This window comes from Eubalaena glacialis, chromosome 13 (genome assembly GCF_028564815.1).
Source record: "Eubalaena glacialis isolate mEubGla1 chromosome 13, mEubGla1.1.hap2.+ XY, whole genome shotgun sequence".
Classification (NCBI taxonomy): domain Eukaryota; kingdom Metazoa; phylum Chordata; class Mammalia; order Artiodactyla; family Balaenidae; genus Eubalaena; species Eubalaena glacialis.
Genome location: NC_083728.1, coordinates 44,407,146 through 44,429,975, shown reverse-complemented (window position 1 = coordinate 44,429,975; position 22,830 = coordinate 44,407,146). Strand labels below are relative to the sequence as shown.

The 22,830-nt window shown below is 39.4% G+C and overlaps 1 long non-coding RNA gene across 1 annotated transcript in view; it reads right to left on the bottom strand.

Moving 5' to 3' along the window:
• Positions 1–873: 873 nt before the first annotated feature.
• The window catches only part of LOC133104279 (uncharacterized), a 39,182-nt gene continuing 17,225 nt past the window's right edge, over positions 874–22,830 (bottom strand). Inside the window, exons 2-3 of the long non-coding RNA XR_009703510.1 lie at positions 1,440–1,542; positions 874–1,068 (exon numbers count right to left, since the gene is read on the bottom strand). This is a non-coding gene — a long non-coding RNA (uncharacterized LOC133104279). The remainder of the gene's footprint in view (positions 1,069–1,439; positions 1,543–22,830) is intronic.

The window sequence follows — 22,830 nt, the reverse complement described above, 5'->3', positions numbered from 1 at the left end:
CAAAAGATGATCATTTCTGGAGCAAAGGCTCAGGAATCTTCCTGGGAATTTATTAGAGGATTGATACATAAACACGTGGAAGTTTGCAAACAATTTAAGATGGTTGAAGGGATTTAAATTCCCCTCATCTAGCTTTCTTGTGTATCACTTTCTCAGCTCGTCTTTTGACAAGAGCACGGTGACAGCTAAACCTCTAACAACTTTTTGAGCTGGTTGAAAGAGTACCATACACTTCAAATACCAGAACTCTAGGTGGAAAATTTACTGTTCTACCATGGATATTGTGAGCCTGACTTGTAGCCTTGCTCATTTGGAGAACCAGTGACACTCACCTGAGAAGGGTTACCGGGGTCACTACAAAGAAGGTCAAACATTTTCTAAATCCCCCTTCAATCTGCTTAAGTGCCTGGACAAATATTTGAATGGAGACCACACAACAGACGTTTATTTCCTTTCACAAAAATCAAGTTCCCTAGGTTCTTAAGAGGTAGCATGGCATACCAAAATATGGTTCTATGGTCTGTTAGTTTTGTATCAGACTTCCTCAGGAAGATCTTCTCAGAGTCTTTAATTTATTCATTTGCAGGGTTTTGAAGAGGAAGGTAAAAATGCAACCTATTTTTTTCTTGAACTTATCAGACCAGAGACCCTTTGTGCTGGACAGCATCTTGCAACACCCACTTTCTGTATCCCCCTGCTACTCGGAGTAGGATTCAGAAATCAACATGGATCTGCATCAGCCTCCTCTGGGAGCTTGTCAGAAATGCACAAACTCAAGCGCCCCACCCCAGAACTACTGAAACAGAGTCTGAGGTTTAACAAAGTCTCCAGGAGATCTGTATACAGGTCAAGCCTGAGAAACAAGGCTATAGAACACTTTTTTAGAACCAGTGCCAAGGACAATGACAGAAATGTTTTTAATGTGGAAAACTTCAAGAATCAATCTTACAGTTCATTCACCTTGGCTCCTGAAAGACTCCGGTGTTGCTTCCAAGGAACATCTGCTCTGGCGCAGGGATTTTTCACTGGGAAAATGACATCTGAAGGTTGCATGTAAAGTGACTCTTTCTGCAGATGAGAAAAGTACAAGGCTGTGCTGTGGTTCATAGCTTTCTTGACCCAGGGACAATTTTGATTTGCACCAAAGCTGCCCCATGGAGACAGAGATGTGAAAAGAACTAGAACTTTGTCTGCCATTTGAATCTGCTCCCCTGCAGAAAAATAGCCCATTTCCCAGCCACAGCTGGGAACACATCACCCTGTTTTAGCTGATGAATAATCAGAGCTTTTCCAAATGACTATTCCCCAGCCACTCTGAGTCCTAAGCATAGATTCTGAATCAGGTGTATGTGAAATACAAACAGGGCTCGAGTTGGGAGGGAAAAGATGAAGCTCGAGCCTTAACAAGCAAAATGTACATGTTAATAAAAGCCACGCACGGCCTCAAGTCCATGTAAGGTATGGATCAACCAGCAAGAGCAAGGTTCCCATCGGAATCTTCCCAGCGTACAGCCATGACTCATGCCCAGAGCCATCTTGTTCCTGCAAGAAAAGCATAAATCATCATCCATTCTTAAAAATGGTGCCAAAAGTGCATTTTATTCAAATGCATTCCTTAAAATAATGGCTGAGGAAATAGTACAAGAGTATTCAACTGACAACTGAGTCTATAGTGTTCACATCTGGAGTGAAAAATGTGTCACAGGTGGTTACAGTGGATTCTAGAGATGCTGGGAATTCCTAAACACACAAAAATCCATGAACATCAGAGCTGGTTTTATTCTTTTGAAGAGGAAATTTTGTGCCTCGGTCACACCTACAAAGAGGACTCCTAAGTTTTATGATGCAAACCATATCGTGTTTTTCTTTCCTTTCGTTTTCTTCTTTCCTTTTCTTCTTTCATATTTTAACCAACAGCATGAGGGGAAAAAAGTATTTGTCATAGATTCCTCTAAACCTTCTCTCTCCTATATCCTTTCCATTAACATTCAGACAAGCTCAAGATTCTTTCACAATTATAATAAAGCATCCGTGACTCTGTTTCTCCTCCTGCTACCCCCTCTTGAGCTAGCTTGTTAAGTTTCATTTACAGGTCCATCTCCTCTGCCACTATGTGTTCTCTGTGCCCCAGCCTCTGAGAGGGAGATTCTAGGATGTGATCCCAGAAACAGCAGTAGAGAGTAGAAGACTATGCCAGGAAAGGGCAGAAAGTTCACGAAGAGGATATTATCAAACCAGTTACCATTGTGGGCAACCAGTGCTCAGAGAGACAGTGTAGAATATTCTTTAGAGTTATCACAACTGAAGGGCAAGGGACTGGGATATTCAGTTATCAAATCCCTGTCTGTCATGTTGGAGGGCTGTTCCCAGGGACATTAACTCTATCATTTTGGTTTGCTCTGTGCTTAGGCTAAGGGTGCTCTCCAGCCTAAATACATAGACACGTATATATATACACACATACCTCAAGCAAAGCAGCCTTTGGAATACAGAAGTGACTGCCAAAGGGATCTGGACAAGACACGCACAACATCTCCTCCACCTTCTCTATTCGACCCCTGCAAGAGCTCTTGCTAAGCACTAATGCGGCTAAAACGCTTAGACTTTTTCCAGCAATTGCACTGCTTGATGTATTGGTTCATAGTTTAAAGACTCACAGCCACTGCTTCCTTTTTGAAGCTACGTGACATCCCAGCCTTCTGGACATTCTCCTTTCTCTCCTGCCATTCTTAACATCCTTGATGACTCATCTTCCTCTACCCAAGCTGGAAGTGCCAGGTTGCTCAATTGTGCTAAGGACTTTCCTCTTCTCCTCCTACCCTGGCTTGCTGGGTGAGCACATCTGCTCCTATGCTTTCAGTTACCACCTAAAAAATTGACTTACAAATTTATATCTCTGGTGGCTTAGACCTCCTGACCAATGAGGCTGATGGCCCATGCAACATCGGACATCCCACAACTGCTTCAAATGCAACGATTAGGCACAAAAGCCATCTTCTGTCTCTTGCTTCCCCTGGAAGAAAAAAAATGGCCCTCATCTAATATTTCTTGTATGTATTGTATGGAAATATGTTAATATAAATGTTCCAGACATTACATGAAATTTCTAATATTTCTTAACTCAGTGAATAATACCACCTTCCACTCAGTTGGACAAACTGGAAAACCAGCAGCCATGACACATGTTTCCCTGTTTCCTGCCTCCACAGCATGCATTTCATTATTAGACCTCATCCACTGGATTCCATCAATGGATTATTTCTCTTTTTAAATTTATTTTATTAAAGTATAGTTGATTTACAATGTTGTGTTAATTTCTGCTATACAACAAAATGATTCAGTTATACATATATACATTCTTTTTCATATTCTTTTCCATTATGGTTTATCACAGGATATTGAATATAGTTCCCTGTGCTATACAGTAGGACCTTGTTGTTTATCCATCCTATGTATACTAGTTTGCATCTGTCAATCCCAAACTCCCAATCCCATCCCTCTATCCCCCTCACCTTTGGCAACCACAAGTCTGTTCTCTATGTCTGTGAATGTCTCTGTTTGGTAGATAAATTCATTTGTGTCATATTTTAGATTCCACATATAAGTGATATCATATGATATTTGTCTTTCTCTTTCTGACTTAGTTCACTTAGTAGGATAATCTCTAGTTGCATCCATGTTGCTGCAAATGACATTATCTCATTCTTTTTTATGGTTGAGTAATATTCCATTGTATATATGTACCATACCTTCTTTACATCAATGGATTATTTCTTAAATCCTTCCACTCCTGTCCATTTCCTGATCCATCCTTACCTCTTACCATAGCCTAGCACATGGCTTGCTCGGACCTTTTCTTCACACTGCAGCCTGAGGGAGTGTTTAACAATACAGCTCTGTTTTACTGCCCTTGGATCTGACTCTTGTCTGCTGCTCCTGTGCCATCCAGCACTACTTTCTACCTAGGCTTTCCTGTTCCACCAGTGCTTACCTCTTTTTGATTTGGAAAGTGCCATACTGCCTCTGGCCTGGGGATCTTCATAACTGCTACCCACCTTGACCTTGAAGCCATTTCTCCCAGCATCTCTTTCCATTAACTAATGTCTACACATCCTTCAGATATAAGCTTAACCATGACTGCCTCAAAGAAGCCTTTCCTGTTTTTCCTGATTCCTCTAGGAAAAGGGTCGGTTCCCCCATTATTCCATTCTTTAGGACATTCCACTGAAACCCTTGACTCATATTATAATTATAATTAATTATTTGTGAAATTAATTGTCTGCCTCAGTGTAAGCTCCCTAAGAATAGGTACTGTGTCAGTTTAATTTACAGCCAAATATCCAGCACCTTGAACAATGCTAATTACTCAATGAATTTTTACTAAGCCTGCTGACAATTGAAAAAGTTTAACTGTGCCAAGCTTGAGTTACATTTGCTCTTTGGTTTTATATGCTACTCATCTCCTTCCATTTATAGGATATTGAACATCATCCTAAGAATAATAGAAACATATATGTATTAGTTTGCTGGGGCTGCTAAAACAAAGTACACAAACGGGGTGGCTTAAACAACAGAAATTTATTGTCTCACAGTTCTGGAGGCTAGAAGTCTGAAATCAAGGTGTCAGCAAGTTCTGTTCCTTCTAAGGGCCATAAGAGAAGGATCTGTTCTAGGCCTCTCTTCTTGGCTTATAGAGGCTATCTTCATATTCACATGGTGTTCTTACTATATATGTATATCTGTGTCCAAATTTCCCCTTTTTATAAAAATACCAGTCATATTGGAGTAGGATCCACCTTCATGACCTCATCTTAACAAATTACATCTGCAATGGTCTTATTTCCAAACAAGATCACATTTTCAGGTACTGGGGGTTAGGACTTTAACATCTGTAGCATACAGTTATGACAATATCTAAGGATTTTCAGCAGCAGGGTTGATAAACAACTAGATCCACATTGTTGATAGATCATGATCACTTTAGGGTGAAGAAAAGATTGGAGGGGGCAAGATAGGCCTGGTGGAAGCTAGGGGCCTATTATAATGCTTGCAGCAATGTCCATGAGCATAGTTTCTCTATTAGCATTGCCCAGGATCAAAGCTCTACCCCACTGAGTGCCAGTAGTATGAACTTCACTGCTCTGGGGTCAGTTTTCATAGCTATATAATGGCTACATTTTTAGCATGACATAGTTTATAATGCTGGAGGAAAGAACCAAAACTAGATTGACCTGTGATAGGAACTTATATTTTCCTTCAATATCTCAGCATAACACTCAAAAAAGAAAAAAAAAAAAAAAGTTCATTTTTAAGGCCAAATCAGACATTGAGATGGCTTGTGACAGTTTTGTTTATATGAATATATTTTGTGCCAAAGAAGAAAAGTGTAGGCATTATTCAAACATTTCAGTTTTCTATTAGTATGCAGGCATTTTGTAGGACTATCCAATAGAAAAGTGGATCTTGGATCTTTATAAAGATAAGAAATATGAACTGGAGTGGAAGCCAAAGAGTCATCACATTTAAAACACCCTCTTCTCTACTTCTGTTCCACACCAATCCATTCTTTTTTCTTCCTTTTCCTTTCAATTACATAGCCTAATCCCCACCCATATTTTTATCACTACAAATAATGGAACTCTGGGTCTTGTCCCAAGAGAAGAGTTGTCCAACTTATTTTTCCCTCCTAGTCCTTGGCAAGTTCGTTGGGTGACCCACACGGACACCTCAGAGGGTGGTGCCTCCCACCCCCTCAAGCCACAGAAACAAAGCCTTAGCCATTGCATACTCTTGGCTCTAGCCTTTGTCATCATTTTAATTTTTTAAACATTACTTTGTCATTAACTCAATCCACTTACGTAGGGAGAATAAGCCAGAGATAGTTAAGGAGTGCCTCTGATTGTTCTGGAACCAAAGGGAAAAAAAAAAATTACAGCATTGCTATTGCCCAATGTACAGAAGACAATGGCTATTTTGCTACGGTAGAATTCTGAATCACAGGAAAATGTAATTTATTTATTCTATGAATTGTACTATGCAGCAAGCCAAATCAGAACAGTCTTTTGGACAACATTTTAATAAGACAAAGGAAATGAATTATTTTATATAGGAAGAAGGTACATCTGAAATTATTGGGATGATACACTTATGCTAACATTAGATATTAATTAACCATAGGCTCAATTTCATAAGGTTAATCTCCTACCTCCCCCTTAGAGATGTACAGATTGTAAAATATGAAAAATAAACAATATGTGATATTATTTTTTGTGTATAAGAAGGTTAATTTATATTTTTCCTGTTTAATAGAATTTGAAGGGAAGAGTGATAAATAGAAAAGCTACATTATAGGTACCTGTTTTGTTAAGAGGAGAATACATACAATCTTATACATTCTATTAGAAAGTGGAAAAAGGTTGATTCACCATTTTGAGGAACAGAAGAAACTAACATTTAATGGGAAAGAGAATGAGGGTGCTCACATAAATGCTTCTCAAACTTTAATGTGCTTCCAGTTAAAGAAAACTAGGATTTTATGTGAGCAAAGGTAACAATATACAGATAGAAATGCTGTCAAGACAACCCAAGGGAAGAGCACTGATGAGAAGAATTAACTCTTGGGTCTGCAAAAACCAGTAGAGCTGATGAAATAGCCATGGGCGTAGTTTGAATTAAGGCTTTGATTGCTGTTGTCATTGTTCTTTGGCTTCTCCTTTTACACATTGACATGGCCAAGACCCACACATTAAAAACTAAACCAGAACAATGTCTTCTGTGAATCCTCATCCTGCCCATGTATGATCCCACTAAGGTGGGACGTTTAAAAATGTCAGCTAAGTGCCCCCAAAAGTTTTAGCCAAAATATTTAAATAATAAACTTCTGTGTAGACCCATTGTTTGGAGAAAATGAAATGGATTTCATTCTAATTATTCTTCTATCATAACTAATATCTCAATTGCCCCCTTTTCCAGAGAATTTCCCTTGGCAAAATGGCAGCCATTTGCCCAGGAGGTCACCTCTCATACCCACTGCCAATGACTGGCTGACATGAAGAATGCAAAATGCCAGCCCGTCACCTCAAGGGAGGAACAGATGCACGGTGTCATTCACACTCCAGAGCCTCTATTAGATCAGGCTAAAGCCAGAGTCCAGCAGAGACCACATGTCAGCATGGCTCCCTCCCTGACCGTACCTGCTTCCTTCACCCCAACCCCTTCTCCTGAGAGCCCTACTCCAACAAATCACATGCATCTGAATCTCTTTCTCAGTCTCTGCTTCTAAAGAAGAGGACCTAAATCAAGCTATAGTTCTTGATCTATTACAGACACACGGTTTTCACATATTTATTTCATTGACTTCTCAGGACTACCCTATCTGGAAAGCCAAATAGGGTAGTCATCATTGAGATGACTAGAGACCAGGGCTGAGCCCAGGTTTTTTTCTGTTTTCTAAACATAGTCTATATTTCGTATGCTAAATGGCTGCCTTAGACATTTGTGGTAACAACTTCATCACAGATCACCAAAAAAATTAATAAAGTAGTTACAGGGTTCACAATTTGAATGAATGTGCCCTCCCCACATTAACATGTCCAACAGTGAACAGATGTTCCCCAGCGCTTCCCTGACATAAAGTGATATTTTTCCATTAGGAAAAAAGGAGACGAAGAAGGGAGAAGGAAAATAAATGAAATAAAAAGAAAGGAATGAAAGAAGGGAGGAAAATCATAGGGGAGAGGAAGGGAGGAGAGAAGGGAGAGAAGAAGAGAGGGAAGAGGGAAAGACAGGCAGACAGACAAACACAGAAAGAAGAGGCCACGGTACATACTTGTTTTAATCGGCTTTTAGCCTCTTAGGTGATCCCTGATCTCGCTTCTTGGCTGGAAAGGCACTGCAGGCCATTTCTCCTCTCTGATTGTTTGCAATGTGGAACAGTTGGAAATGCTTTCATCACAGGCTGAGCTTCAGTGCAGAGCTTGGCTGAGAATCACTTTTCTGCTAAGAACTGTGCGGAGTTTCCAGGGAGGGCTTGTAAACTAGTTATCTCTGTTGATGACCACATCTGTGTGTACATCTGCGGTACAGAAACATGCCACGTAATAAAGAGGATCTTGTGGTCTCTGCCTTTCTGCTGTGTGGGCTTGCCTTTCCCACCATATTCAAGATGCCCTTTTCCTATGACAAAGAATCAGAATACAGAGGAGTGATAGCCCACCCATAGGGTGAGAAGGAGGCTGGTCTGTTTTTCATTTGGTGTCCCAAGCAAGGCCAAATATCATAGGATTCATTTAGAAATTTCTTAAGACTTCTAAAGTGAGCCCACTCCCAAGGCATTGAGGATGCAGAATGCCTCCTATGTGCCAGACTCAGCAAGAGCCCGGAATATTTTATATCACCTCAGGGGAATCTCACAAAAACCATTGAACCTGGCACCCTGGTCCCCATTTCCCAGAGGGGAAAACAGAGTCAAAAGGGTAAAACCATCTGTCTAAGATCAGGCATCTAGGAAATGAAGAAACTCAGCTTCAAAGCCAGGTTGGAAGGATTTCTGAGTCCAAGGTCTGCTTTAACAGAAGCAGGGGCAGTGACTTCTCAGGTACCCACCACCATCTGATTAAAGGGACACCTTTGCACTTGGAAGAAGTGATATTTGCAATGGTTATTTGCCTTTGAAATATCTGCTCTGCCCAATTCCCCAAATTCTGTAGAGATCTACCAGCCCTCCAAAGAATATGACAAGAATCACTATGTCATGTAGAATATTTCTAAACCACAAGACAGGGTAAGTAAGGTTGGAAGAAAAGAAAGCATGGAAATGGCCTGCTATAACAAGGATTACTCAAGATGACTACACGCAAAAGAGAAAGGCCTTCAGTACAAGATTTTTGTTTGAGCTCAAGGAGCTGAAGAAATCGGAAATAAATGTGGTTGCTCTCAAGGAATCTGAGCCCCAAAGCTGTAGCTTGGTGTTCCTAGGAATCTGATATCCACAGGCATCTGCCCAGAACAGTGACCTTTGACTTCATGCCTGTTTTTAGTAAATATGGGAAGAAGATGATTTAAAGGAGCTTGAAAAAAAACTGTTTATTTTTAAAGAAGAGCAGAAAGCATGTCAGTCAGTCAACTAAAAAAGTATCTGGTTTGAAATTTAATCATCAAAGGGAGGTAAGACTAAATGATTTCCAAGTTTGCTTCCAATGATATTTTAAGATTTTAGGATATGTTATCTAGAAAACGTACCTGATAGATGGCAATAGATTATTATGAGGTTACAAACACTTGCAAAGAATCTTGATAGCCTTCTGAACCCAGTGTATTGGAAAATGCTATTTATGTTATTTTTTGAACAGTAATTATTTTACATTGTTTGATATAAATTATATTTTAAATAGCATGACTTTCTTCTAGTTCCAAATATAAGTGATATGATTCATGAGCTAAAGGGCCCTAGTTAATAAGTTAATGGAAAGAAAGACCAGTGAATAAATTTTTCAAAGCCATTTAAAGTTAGCAGAGGCATTGTTGCAACGATAATAGTCATTTTGGTAGATACTTGCTCAAAAGCTCCCACTGTTCATAATTACTGGTGCAGGTAGATTATACTTACAAGACGTGCCCTGGCATATTCTAGAAACAGATGAATGCTTTGTTATTAGGACATCTATATTCCATGCTTTTTAAATAAAAATAATTATGTGCAATTGAAGCATCTGTTGCTCCTTTGCTTCTTCATTCTGAATCTAATTTTAAATAAGTGTTAGAAAAGGATTAGGATATTTGAAACTGCTGGAACCTTCTGTCCATCAATAAGGATAATACCTATGACAACAGTGAGCCTTCACCAGCACTTGTGAGCTCTGTAGTTCAATTGGATGACTAATATCCATGAACAGTCAGTAGAACCACTTGGCTTTATCTAGGAGGCCAGTATGGAACAGGCTACAGGAATGACCAGGACAATAAAAGATGTAGTTCAGAGAAATGGCTAAGGAGTGTTTCCCTGGCTTTGTTCTTGGAATATCCTAGACACACTCCATGCATACTGGGCTTCCACAACTAGAGTTCATAGACATAGTTGGGCTACACCATGAAGCCTCCCAGAAACTTTGTTTATATAAATACATGAATTAATGAATGAATGATTGAATGTCAAATTTCCAAGGGAAAGGTACACTACATTCATTCCAGCTTTCTATGACAATACTCAAATTTCCCAGAGGAAAATTAGAAACTTTCATTGCCAAGAAGGTAAAATAAAGCTATTTTCTTTATTTTACAGATAGAAAGTTAAGGCACAGGAAGATTAACAGATATATCCATGTGGCACAGCAGGGAAGTGGTGGGACTGGGATTTGAACTAGCCAGTCCAACTTCATGGTCCCAACTCTTTATCACTTCCCAAGATACTGGGCACAACTTAAATGGGAAACCAGGGGATGGACTATCTCCTCACTGAAATGCAACCTTTGCACACTAGAGGAGAGCCATGCATTATCACCTATAACAAGAAGATGCCTTTAGGATTACAGGGATACATCCAGGTCAAATTGAGCAGACAATGCAATCAGTAGGCAAAGAGGAATATGAGGTTGTTTTTAAGAGCATTAGTGAGAACCCCATTTCAGGAAGAAGAGAAATACCTTGAAGGTGCTTTATATCTCTTTAAAATGATGTGTTTGGAAGCACCTTGGTATCCCCCAGCAATCCAAGAAACATGTCTACCTGTACATTTGGACTAAATTATAATTACTAAAATGTCTTAAGAATGTTTTTCTAGCCCTTAGTTCAGATCTCACTTGCATCAGTTGAGGATAGAGGTAATTTTTCCACCCTAGACCCTCACTGGCACTGCTACTCACTGGGCGAGGACTGCTAAAGTCAACTCCAATGTGGTTTTCATGGCAACAGAAGGACAAAGATAAGGTTGCCAGCTCTAGGCTGACACATTGTTGCTAAGGGAATAAACTTAACTCTAACAATATGGGAGCTGGAGCCCGGATGTAGGGTTTCTGTAATGAGAGTCTCTAATTTTCCTCTGGGAAAACTGAGTATTGTCAGAGAAAGCAGGAATGAATGTAGTGTACCTTTCCCTTGGATATTTGACATTTATTCATTCACTCATTTATTTACTTACATAAACAAAGTAGCATAATTTTCAGAGAAGCCTGAAGGGATATTTTTCTAATACTCTTGTTCCCCATACCTGTTACTGTTTCTAGAGCTGCAGTCCTGATGAGAAGGACAAATCAAATCAAAATCAAAATAAGAGTTCTGAAGATGAAACCACGAGCATTAAAAGATAAAATAATAATAACCAGTTGCTCTTTTTTCTTTCCCTTCCTTTCTCTCTTTCTTTGTTTCATTTCTTTCTCCTTCTTCCTCTTCCCCTTCCCCTTCCACTCTCCCTTCTTCTCCTTCTCCTACTCCTATTCCTTCTTCTTCTTCTTTCCTCTTCCTTCTTCTTCTTCTTTCCTCTTCTTCTTCTTCTCCTTCTCCTTCTCCCTCTTCTTCCTCTCCTTCCTGTTCTCCTCCTTCCCCTCCTCCTCCTCCTCCTCCTCCTCCTCCTCCCCCTCCTCCTCCTCCTCCTCCCCCTCCCCTCCCCCTCCCCTTCCCCCTCCCTCTTCTTCTTCTTCTTCTTCTTCTTCTTCTCCTTCTCCTTCTCCTTCTCCTTCTCCTTCTCCTTCTCCTTCTCCTTCTCCTTCTCCTTCTCCTTCTTCTTCTTTGAATCAAAATGCTTTTCTGACACACAAATTAATGCCTGCCTTTTTTCCTCCCAGATCCAACTGCCTTATGTGAAGATAAAGAGAATTTTTCCCCAACTTCATTGAGGTATAATTGAAAAATAAAATTGTAAGGTAGTTAAAGCTGCACCATTAAGCCTCTCAGCAACTTTGCCAGGAAGGTAAAATAAAGATAGAAAATTAAGGCACAGAAAGATTAACAGATATATCCATGGTGGCAAAGCATGATGATTTAATATATGTATACATTGTAAAAGGATTCCCCCATCTAGTTAATTAACCTCATTTCACATAGTTACCCTTTTTTTCCCCCTTTGGTGAGAACATTCCAATTCTATATTCTTAGCAGATTTCAATTATATAATACAGTGTTATCAACTATAGTCACAATGTTTTCCATTAGATCCTCAGACCTTATTCATCTTAGACATGAAAATTTATACCCTTTACCAACCTCGCCCTGTTTCCCCCACTCTCCCAGCCCCTGGTAACCACCACTCTACTCTGTTTCTCTGAGTTCTGCTTTATAGAGTCCACATATAACTGAGATCATACAGTATTTGCCTTTCTGTGTCTGACTTATGTAACTTAGCGTAATGCCCTTCAGGTTCATCCATGTTGTCACAAATAACAGGATTTCCTTCTTTTTTAAGGCTGAATAGTAGTCCATTGTGTATTTATGTGTGTGTATGTGTGTCTGTGTGCGTACCTCACATCTTCTATAGCTAAACATCATGTCGTTTCCATACCTTGACTATTGTGAGTAATGCTGCAATGAACATGGGAGCATAGATATCTCTTTGAGATAACAGTTTCATTTTCTTTGGATATACCTCTAGAAGTGGGATAGCTGAAAGGACAACCTTATTTAGGGGAGCAGGGACAACTCCCATGATGCTCAGGTCATTCTTGGCATTGTTCTACTTCCACACAAGGGCTGACGGGTGTATCTGTTTCCATTACATCAACCTCCCAAGAGTTAATCCATTCTCCAAGTGTTTGAATTAGTGAACCTTTTTTTTTTCACCTTGTTTCCCAAACACTTAATTATGGACAACATAAAACCACATAGCTCTTTACTCATCACCAAAGAAATAGTGTTCCTTATGTTATTCCTCATCCTTCTTTGTCCAGACAAGTTTTAAATGAGTCAAACCATAGTGTTTCTACTATATATTTCATTATGAATAATCTCTGCCCCATGGAATATTTATTTACCGCTTGCTATGTAGCTTAGGTTTTCATTTGCTCCATTTCACAAATAACTCTTAAATTTTGTCCACCATCAGTGAAGCAAGGAACGAACTATTCCTGATAACTGCCATTTCATGTTGAGGTGTAGACACCCTTTCTTTTACATCCAGTCAATCCACATTACATAATTTATCTCTATCTTTAAAACACATCTACCCCCAGGCCTCCTCAAATCACCATCTTGATCTATTAATAATTTTGTCAGTTTTTATTCTTGGAAAAGCCTAGAAAAATCTGTGAAATAACACAAGCAAAGGATTTAATTATTTCGGTTCTGGTGGGATTGCCCCATGGATTCCATGTAGGTGCATAAATATTGCTAAGAGCATGAGATTCATTTCCATGTGTTTACCTGTAAAACTAAGCTTTCAATCTGGCTTTATAATCATTTGCTTGTTTCCAAGTGTTAGGTAAACCATGAAGCTCCATATACTTTCAAATTTGAAACCTCAGGAAGCACGTAATTGTGTTTTGACCTAGGGGAAAACACAGTGAATTTTGCAAAGTTTCAGCGATGTTTTCCACCAGCCTGTGAATTTTAAATAACACGTGTAAAGTGTTTCTTTCACATGTCATGACTCACATCTCTCCCTATATCTCTAGATAGAGCAAGTTAGAGGGTTATACAAAATAATATGTTTACTTAAAGCTGAGCACAAATTACTCATCCACTACATAAGAAAAAAGAAACAAATTTCTAAATGAAAGTGTAAAAAGCCCTCACAGTGTTATTGAATACCGTTTCCTGCCATGAGGACCAAGTAGAATGAAAATAAGAATAAAATCCTTAATTGCCAGTCCAGGAAATGAATGACAAAATGAGCAAACACTGAAAGGCAATACTGATGCCCCTATAGAAAGCATATATGTAAGCAATTTTGGCTATTTGCTGGATCAGTTAGGAATCAGTTTGTTCACCTCAAATAAGCAAGGACAGGTTGGGTGGTTGGCCCATGAATAAAAGGATCCTAAGTAGAACCAGGAGCCACTGAAAGCAGAATGGACAGGTAACAGGTATATTCTGTTCTGGGGAGCATATGAGAGTTGTCGTTTATACTCCAGATAGGGAATATAGAATGTGAAATGGCAGGCCGGGAGTTTGGGGACTCAGACTCTGGTGTCTTTTTAAAACATAAAAAAAAGATGATGTTATGTAACCTTTCTAGATTCCAATCTACAACAACAATTTTGTTATTAGTTTACAGAAACAACTCACTTAAATAACAGAGTAAAATAGTATGGAAGTGAGTGGCTCCAAAGCTTAAGACATAATTATTTGCATTGTCTCCTAATTTGAAGCTTGCTCTGAACCTCCTTTTTTCCCCTCATCCCTGACCCTAGTGGAGTGATGCAGCTCAGTGTCTTCAAAGATAAAGCATTGAGAGCAGTTCTGCAAAGGAGCCTGCTGGATTGGCAGACTGCAAGGGAGAGCTTGTTCCAGACACAGAGGCCCGAGGGAAGATGAGAGAGAAGAAATGGAACAAAGGAAGCAGTTAGGGACAAGCCTGGGCTCAGCCAAAGGAAGGAACAGAGGAAAGGCAAAGGTATGTTGGCAGAGACCCAGTGGTTCCTCATTCCATCCAAGGACACAGTGAACCACCTCGTCACGCAGCCTCTGGGGTGAAGTGCTGTCTATGTGCAGGGTTCCTCCCTACAACGAAAGTCTCCCATGATAACGACAGATGTCATTTTAACACATGTGGGCTCATGCTTCCCTCCGTCCCTTCACAGCCACGAGAGCATCTGGGGACGTTTCTTCCATTACAGATTTGAAAAAATTTAGTCATGTCCAACACAGTTACTACTCAAGGAAAAAAAATGTCTTCTAGCTGCCTGGGAGTGAGTTTGCCCTTCAGTCCAAAGACGGCAAAAAAAATGCCCGAAGTTCCAGGAGCAGGGAGTCTGGGAGGGAACAAGGGAGTGGAGGAAAGCCTGCATTTCCAGCTGTGGCTAAAGTTCCCAAGATTCACAGACATGGTGTTAGTTCCTCACATGAGCCCAGAGTTGGGCAGCAGCCACTGTAGACCCAACCAGCATGACCTCCAAAGACACTCCCACACTTATGCTGGATAGTGCCTTCCCAGGGCCCCTCACTGTTTTACTTTCAATCCATTTAATCCACATTGCCCTCTTACACAAAGACTAGAGGGTGGAGAAGAGGTGAAACACACTCTGAAGGTATCCCACTACTAGACCCTGCCCCTCCCCCAACACTGTCCTCCCTAATGGGGGGAAAGAGGATGTGATTTCCTGATGACCTAGGCAGAGGCAGGCACATAGTCTCAGGAAACACATTAATAGTCACTTGGCTCTCACCATATCCCCTTGGAAATCCCCAGGTGTGCCTTTTGCACAACTAAAAATAAATAGAGGAAATAAAGGTGTTTTTCCTTTGAAATAGGCCAGTCATTATTCTGCTTTGTTCTCACAGGTGATGCCAGACTATATCTCTGTCCACAGACATGACTCCACTCCCCTAAAACCCACCTGTGAATACAGTCATCTCACTGCCAAGCAGTGATCAACTTCTGTTGTCTCCTCCAAGTGTCTCTGGGTTTGCAATTGTATCATCATTAAGTGATCAGATTTGTCTTCAACGACAACAGTTATATGAAAGGATTTTAAGTCTTTCTCTCAGGATATTTTTATTCATTTTTTTTCCTCTAGGGCTTGTTCATTTTTTCAAAAAACTTGGGTGTACGTCTCAGTAGAGCCTTGCATGATACCTTAGTGGAAATGAGTTATCTTATTCTGCCAAGTACATATTTCCCCCTTTATTATGGTAACAAGAATCTGATAACCTGTGTGAAACCATCTCAACCTTATTCTTATTCCATGTGACTTGGAGAAGGCATATGACCTAGGTCCAGCCAATCAGCATCTTCCACACTCAGCCACTATTATTGGTTCAGGAAAACCATGTGACTCAAATCAGTGCAGTCAAAGTTCCTTTCATCACTTTTGCTGAAAAAATCCTGTAAGAAGAACTTTCTTTTCTACTGAGGTAACTGAAGTGACGAAATGTACACATGGAGGTGCTGGAAGCCAACTTGCCACCTTGGAGGGAGAGTGTGTTGGAGAATGGAGCCAATGCAGAAGAAAACAGAAGTCATCGTGGGAGACCTAATACTGATGGCCTTGTCGGTCCTTAGACCAGTCATGCCTGAAGCCAACCTGCCTCTGATCTTTTCAGTTCTAAACCAGTGCATCTTCTTTTTGGCTTCATTCTGAGTTAGGTTTTCAGCCAATCTATGTTAGGTTTTCTGTCACTTGCTACCAAATATGTTCTGTATTAAACTCTTCCCTTCTGCTCGGTGCTTCACCTCCATCTAAGACTTGGTGAGCAATGTTCTCATTTTGCTGCTTACAGTTATGCTTGGAAACCAGGTGATAGTAATGAAAATGGCCCACAAACTATGACATCCACTATGAACTTCAGCTTCCAATAAAGAGAAGAAATTAGATCAAAATGAAAGCACACAAAATCATTTCCAATGTGAATAATTTTGGGGACAACTCCATTCCTCTTCCCTCTGGAGACAGACAAGAATCTCTTCTCATTTGCTCTGATAGTTTAGCCAAAAACATAATAGAATGAGACTAGGAAGTTGACACTACTATAGAATATACTACCAAGAAATAAGAGCAGAACAAGAAAATGAATATGCTATTAGTTGGAGCTTTGTAAATCACCACTTTGAGTGTTTATTAACTGTTCGAGTTAAGTTTGATTAGAATGGGTAGAGAATTTCCATGTGGTAAAAGTGAGACCAGGGTAGCCAAAAAGGAGTTGGAAGTGACACAGATCTGTTCTTGGCTTTCCAATGGGTGTAGAAAGAGTAGACAGAACTAAAAACACAACTGGAACTCTGGCGCAGTTCCTGGATATTAGCATAGAGGACTGTGCTTTCCATGCAGACGGTGTCATCAAGTAACCAAAAGAAGAAATACTTGGGGAGAAGAAAGAGGGTGGGGGGAGGAGGAGTCCCTTTCACTGTAGTTCTTTTCCAATGTCAAGGAGACTGGCTGGGGATCAACAAAGCTCCTCTAAGAATGCCTGTATTTCTTGGTTTTTGGCCAGTTACCCAGAGCAGATGTGAAACGTTTGCTGTGATTAGGAAATATTTTGCATGTGAGAATGTGAATGCTACAATCCTCAACTAAGCCAAGAAGACTTAATAAATGGTGAAATTTTACATCTTTAGGGAGGAGCAACATAGTTTTTAAAAAGTGTTGGTTAAAATAAACACCAAATTCCCAAGGAGAGACTCCAGATTCTGATGATGTGTAGCACTGATCATTTTATTACTGTGGAAAAATTTACTCAGAGAGTGAAGCCCAATTGATTCTTTTGTTCATGTTTTCATTCTCCCATTGTCAATGGTATAGAAGTACTCATCCCTTCTGATCTGAGTTTTCTTTTGTTATTGGATGAACCAGAAGTGGACTAACAAAATGTGTCCTTGTTGGCAATTAGCAAATGAAGAAGTGATTTGACGTCATTAAGAAAAACGACAGGACTCTTATTTTACAAATGAAAATGAGTTATCATTGGCTAGAAAAATATGGCATGTTAGGGAATACACTTGCATCCTGGTCTCTCTTTACAGACAGCTGTCTGACCTTCACTAAGTCACTTTACTTCTCTAGGTTTCAGTGTCCTTTTTGCCAAAGGAGAGAGATGTACTACATCAGCATTTCCCAGAGTGTGTATTGTAGAAACTAGTTCTGTGGGATATTAATAAATTGTCAAAGCAAAGGTAGGAACTGACTGATCAAACAAGACAAAGAAAGGCATTCAAGACAGAAGAAATCATGTGTGTGAAAGTACAGAGATATGAAAACCTTTCACTCATCTGTTCAACAAATATTTATTGAAAACATGTTATGTGCCAGGTGTTGACTGTGCTAGAAGTTGGAGGTTCCGTGGTAAGTAAAAATGACAAGAAACTTGCTTTCAAAGAGCTTATATTCTTGTGGGGCTTATGATTAAACAAGCAATTAAAATGAAATCAAGTATTCTGAATATTATGACACAAAAAGAGAGGCTCCTACAGAATATGGGCATAAGGGAAGTAAGAGAGTGCTTTTTGGAAGAAGTTATATTTAAACCTAGACCTAAAGGACAAATAGGAGTGATACATGCAAAGAGTGTAGAATGAATATTTCAAGCAAAAGTGTCCTTATGGGGTAAGAGCATGCAGCTAAATAAGAAAATGGTGAGTTTAAAGAACTTGAACTTGAAATCCAGAATGGCTGAATTTGATTTGAGGGGGTGAAAGTGAAAGCAAATGAGCTTTAAGGGGTAAATGGGGGAAGATCATGTTGTATCTTAGAGACAATGCTTGATGGTCTGGATTTCATCATGTAGAAAATAGGGAATATTAAAAACTTGAAGCACTTGAGCAAAAAGATCATATTTTTAATTTTGAAGTGACAGCAGTGACAGCAGTAAGATTTTATAGGGGAGGAGCAAGATGAGAAAAAATTGTAGTAACTGGGAGACACTTGCCTCCTAGCAGTGGAAGCAGAGATGGAGAAAAGAGAAAAATGTAAAAGTCATTTAAAAGGTAGAATTGGAAGGTTTGTGCCTGATTAGGTGCTGGTAGTGAACAGGAGGGAAGAATCTTGGTTGACACCTATGTTCTCAGTGTGGGTCATAAGGTAGATGCTGGTTGCATAAACCAGAATAGAGATTATAGAACAAGGAGGAGATGAAGAAAGAGGAAATTGAGAAATAAAATTGAGTTCTCTTTGGGATGTGTCTATCCTTTTACTCCATTGGACTTTAAATGAAAGTATTTGGATACATCAGTCTAGAACATGAGGGAGTGAGCTGAAGTCTCAATGTAAATTTGGATGTCTTTAGTTCATGGATGACCGTCAAACCTTGGAGTGGCTGTGATCACCCAAAAGGTGTGTGAGGAATAAAATAAGAAGAAAGATAAGGCTAAAACCAACACTGAGGGAGGAAGCAGATGAAATTACGTTTGCAAAGAGGACAGAGAAGGAAATGTAAAGAAGCAAAGTTAATCTTAAATTTTTAGTGATGGTACACAGATGTTCAAATAAAGTAGATAAGATTGTATTTTGTTGAAGTTTATTTATGATTTCCATGCAAATGTTCTGGTATCAGAAAAATTATGTAAACTCTTAACTCTGGAATACACTCAGTTTTTTGGTTTTTTTTTAGGATTTTGCTGAGATACAAGTAATCTCAAACAATGAATTAGTTTTAAAACCATTTCTTTCTAAACCTTAAATACAATGACAGAGACGTACTCATAATTCCACCTATATTACCCAAGTAGACAAAATATATAGATTTTTCTATTAAACTTCTATGGCCTGTATTGCAAAGATGTCTTTCAACTGACAAAAACACAATCACATATGCCCGCCATGAAAATAGACATCATTTTATAACATCTCCCCAGCTTCCACCCCACTTGGCTGTATGAATAGCAACTGGAAGCTGGCTGAACAACTAAGTAAAGAAATCATAGTTAATCCAAAGAACAAATCAATACATCCAGAAATCAAAAACAAGCACATGTAAGAAAACAAGAAACTAGGATTTTTTTCCCCCAAGTGTTGAACATGCTCGATTTCACTGGGGTCATAACAATGAGTTTCCAAATTTTGGAACCCTTTGGACCCCTAGCCTGTCTGATTTTCTGACTAAGCTACAGTCTTCTGGAGTTGATTTCATCAGTGGCTGGTGAAGCATGACTTTGTTTTTTTATAAGCTTTTCTTCTTAAAACAACAATTTGATGAGCTCAGCATAAATTAATCAGAAACATATGGATTAAATTGACTCCAAAATACATATGGGTTTAAAAAATAAGAAAAGGACTTGGGGCAAAAACACACATAAGGCTTTATAAGCCTAATATGTTACAAAACCGTGGCAAGAGGATTCCAAATATGACATCTCTTTATCTCTGTCATGGTCAGCAAAGTCTTTGCTATCTTCTCACAGAAAAAGGAAGTTAAGAAACAGATGAGCACTGTGAGATTTTTTGGCCTTACAGCCCGCTCTCTAAGGCCAGACACTGTGGTTTCACTCTGTCTGGCTGCTGATTCTTTGAGTGGAAGAGGGGCCCTTGAGAGGCATTTATTTGCTTCTGTGACACTGGTGTCTATGACCACACCTCTAGGTTTATCCTCTCCTTTGAAGACACAACTTCATTGTTCACTTCTTCTAGGGCAATTCTTCTCTTAAACAATTTGTTTTCATCTTTAAATCAACATATAAATATAATGAATTTACTATTTCTCCCTCTCACTTCCCCACTTCCCAGTCTTCCAGGCACTAAATCTTGGGGACATCTTTGACAATTTTGTCCTCTTAATTCCTCATATCCAACATCTGTCAACAAGTCCTGCCAAATTGTCTTTGAAATCCATACCCTCTCCATCTTGATTGCTATCACCCTCATCCAGCCCCTCATCACCTCACACCTGGATTACAAGAGCAGCCTCTATGTTGACCTTACTGATTTCTCTTAACCTCTAGGCCACCTACACACTACTGGCAGCCTAATCTTCTTTAACCTATGCTTTCATCCTATCACCCTTCCCCTTCTCCTCTTTTGCTTGTCCTATATGTCAAATTTAAATTCTTCTGCATTCCTCCCAAGTTTCTTCATAACATGATATACCCTACCTCTCCAAGCATGTTTACTATTATTGCTCGTACTGGCTCCCTCTCAAAGCTTGGCATCAGTGTTATGCTTATGTTCATTTTATGTTCCAGTTTACATTCCCCCAAATCTTTCCCTGACTACTTATTTCCTCACTTTTATTTACCTTTCCTTTACATTTTTATGGCATGATATCTATATTACATAATGTGGGCAACCTCACTAATGTGATCTTTAAGTGACTACCCAAAGGATGAAAAGAACTCAGCTCACAGAGAGTGAAGGGGAAACAGCTTGTACCAAGACTCTGTGATGGTTTGTGCATGGGGAAAGGGGGAGGAACAGCTTTGTGTGCTTGAGAAATTGTAAAGAAAGAAATTACGTGTTAAGAAATTTTGTTTAAGAAAATGTAAAAGGCCATTGTAGCTGACATGTAGCTTAAAGGAGGAAATGGGTGTGAGAAGAGATTGGACAATAGTCAGAGGCCAGATTGTGGAAGATCTTGGCAGCTGTGCTACAGAGTGGATTTTGTTCTAAATTCAAGATGCTCTAAGGTCATTTACATTAAAGAGGAGGAGGTCATTTACTGGAAGATAACTTGTGCTTCTTTGTGAAGAAAGACTAGTAGTAAGGAGACCAGTATACAGGTTATTTCAATAAAGTAGACAAGAGAGAGAAAGGTGAGTTGGACTTGATGGTAGCCATGGAGGCAGAGAACACACTGGAAGGAGAATTGGCCGGGTACACTCATGAATTGGACGTGAGACTTATGAGAAAGTGACAAATTAAGGATGATTCCTACATTTCATGTTTGAGGAACTGAGTATACGTCCTAAAATAGAGAAGACTGTGAGAGAGAGAATAGGTACATTGAATTAAGATATGAGATTCGGATTTAGCTCCAGGAAAAAATGGATTAAGTACTTTTGACCCATTTCTACATCCTTGAAAACAACAGGAAGAGCTGAACAAGCTAGTTTCAAATCTATTTAAAGGCATTGGAGAGTTATTTGGAGGGTGCATAATCCATGAAACAGAGGACAGTCCAGAGACATGATCCAGGCATGTGGTTTCCACTTTTCCCCTCAAGGCTTTTGCTCATTTTGAAAGTGGAAGAAGACAAGCTGAAAAGCTACAGCTTTCAGAGATTTTGCTAGATTTATATTGTTAGGAGGACAAAAACGGGAGTACTTTGCACACCAAGGAAGAAGATCCTTGGTAAACACCTTGTCTTCTGGTTGGTACCTCAAAGACCACACCTAAGGAAGAAGATGAAGTGGAAGTAGCCCAAACCTCACAGAGACTGAATCCAGATTCAAACCATCTCAATTCCCAATTGGATTAAAGTGATATAGGATTGTCCCTATCAAACTACCACTGACATTTTTCACAGAACAAGAACAAAAAAATTCACAATTTGTACGGAAAAACAAAAGACCCCGAATAGCCAAAGCAATCTTGAGAAAGAAAAACGGAGCTGGAGGAATCAGGCTCCCTGACTTCAGACTATACTACAAAGCTACAGTCATCAAGACAGTATGGTACTGGCACAAAAACAGAAATATAGATCAATGGAACAGGATAGAAAGCCCAGAGATAAACCCATGCACATAGGGTCACCTTATCTTTGATAAAGGAGGCAAGAATATACAGTGGAGAAAAGACAGCCTCTTCAATAAGTGGTGCTGGGAAAACTGGACAGCTACATGTAAAAGAATGAAATTAGAACACTCCCTAACACCATACACAAAAATAAACTCAAAATGGATTAAAGACCTAAATGTAAGGCCAGACACTATCAAACTCTTAGAGGAAAAAAATAGGCAGAACACTCTATGACATAAATCACAGCAAGATCCTTTTTGACCCACCTCCTAGAGAAATGGAAATAAAAACAAGAATAAACAAATGGGACCTAATGAAACTTAAAAGCTTTTGCACAGCAAAGGAAACCATAAACAAGACGAAAAGACAACCCTCAGAATGGGAGAAAATATTTGCAAATGAAGCAACTGACAAAGGATTAATCTCCAAAATTTACAAGCACCTACTGCAGCTCAATATCAAAAAAAAAAAAAACAACCCAATCCAAAAATGGGCAGAAGACCTAAATAGACATTTCTCCAAAGAAGATATACAGATTGCCAACAAACACATGAAAGAATGCTCAACATCATTAATCATTAGA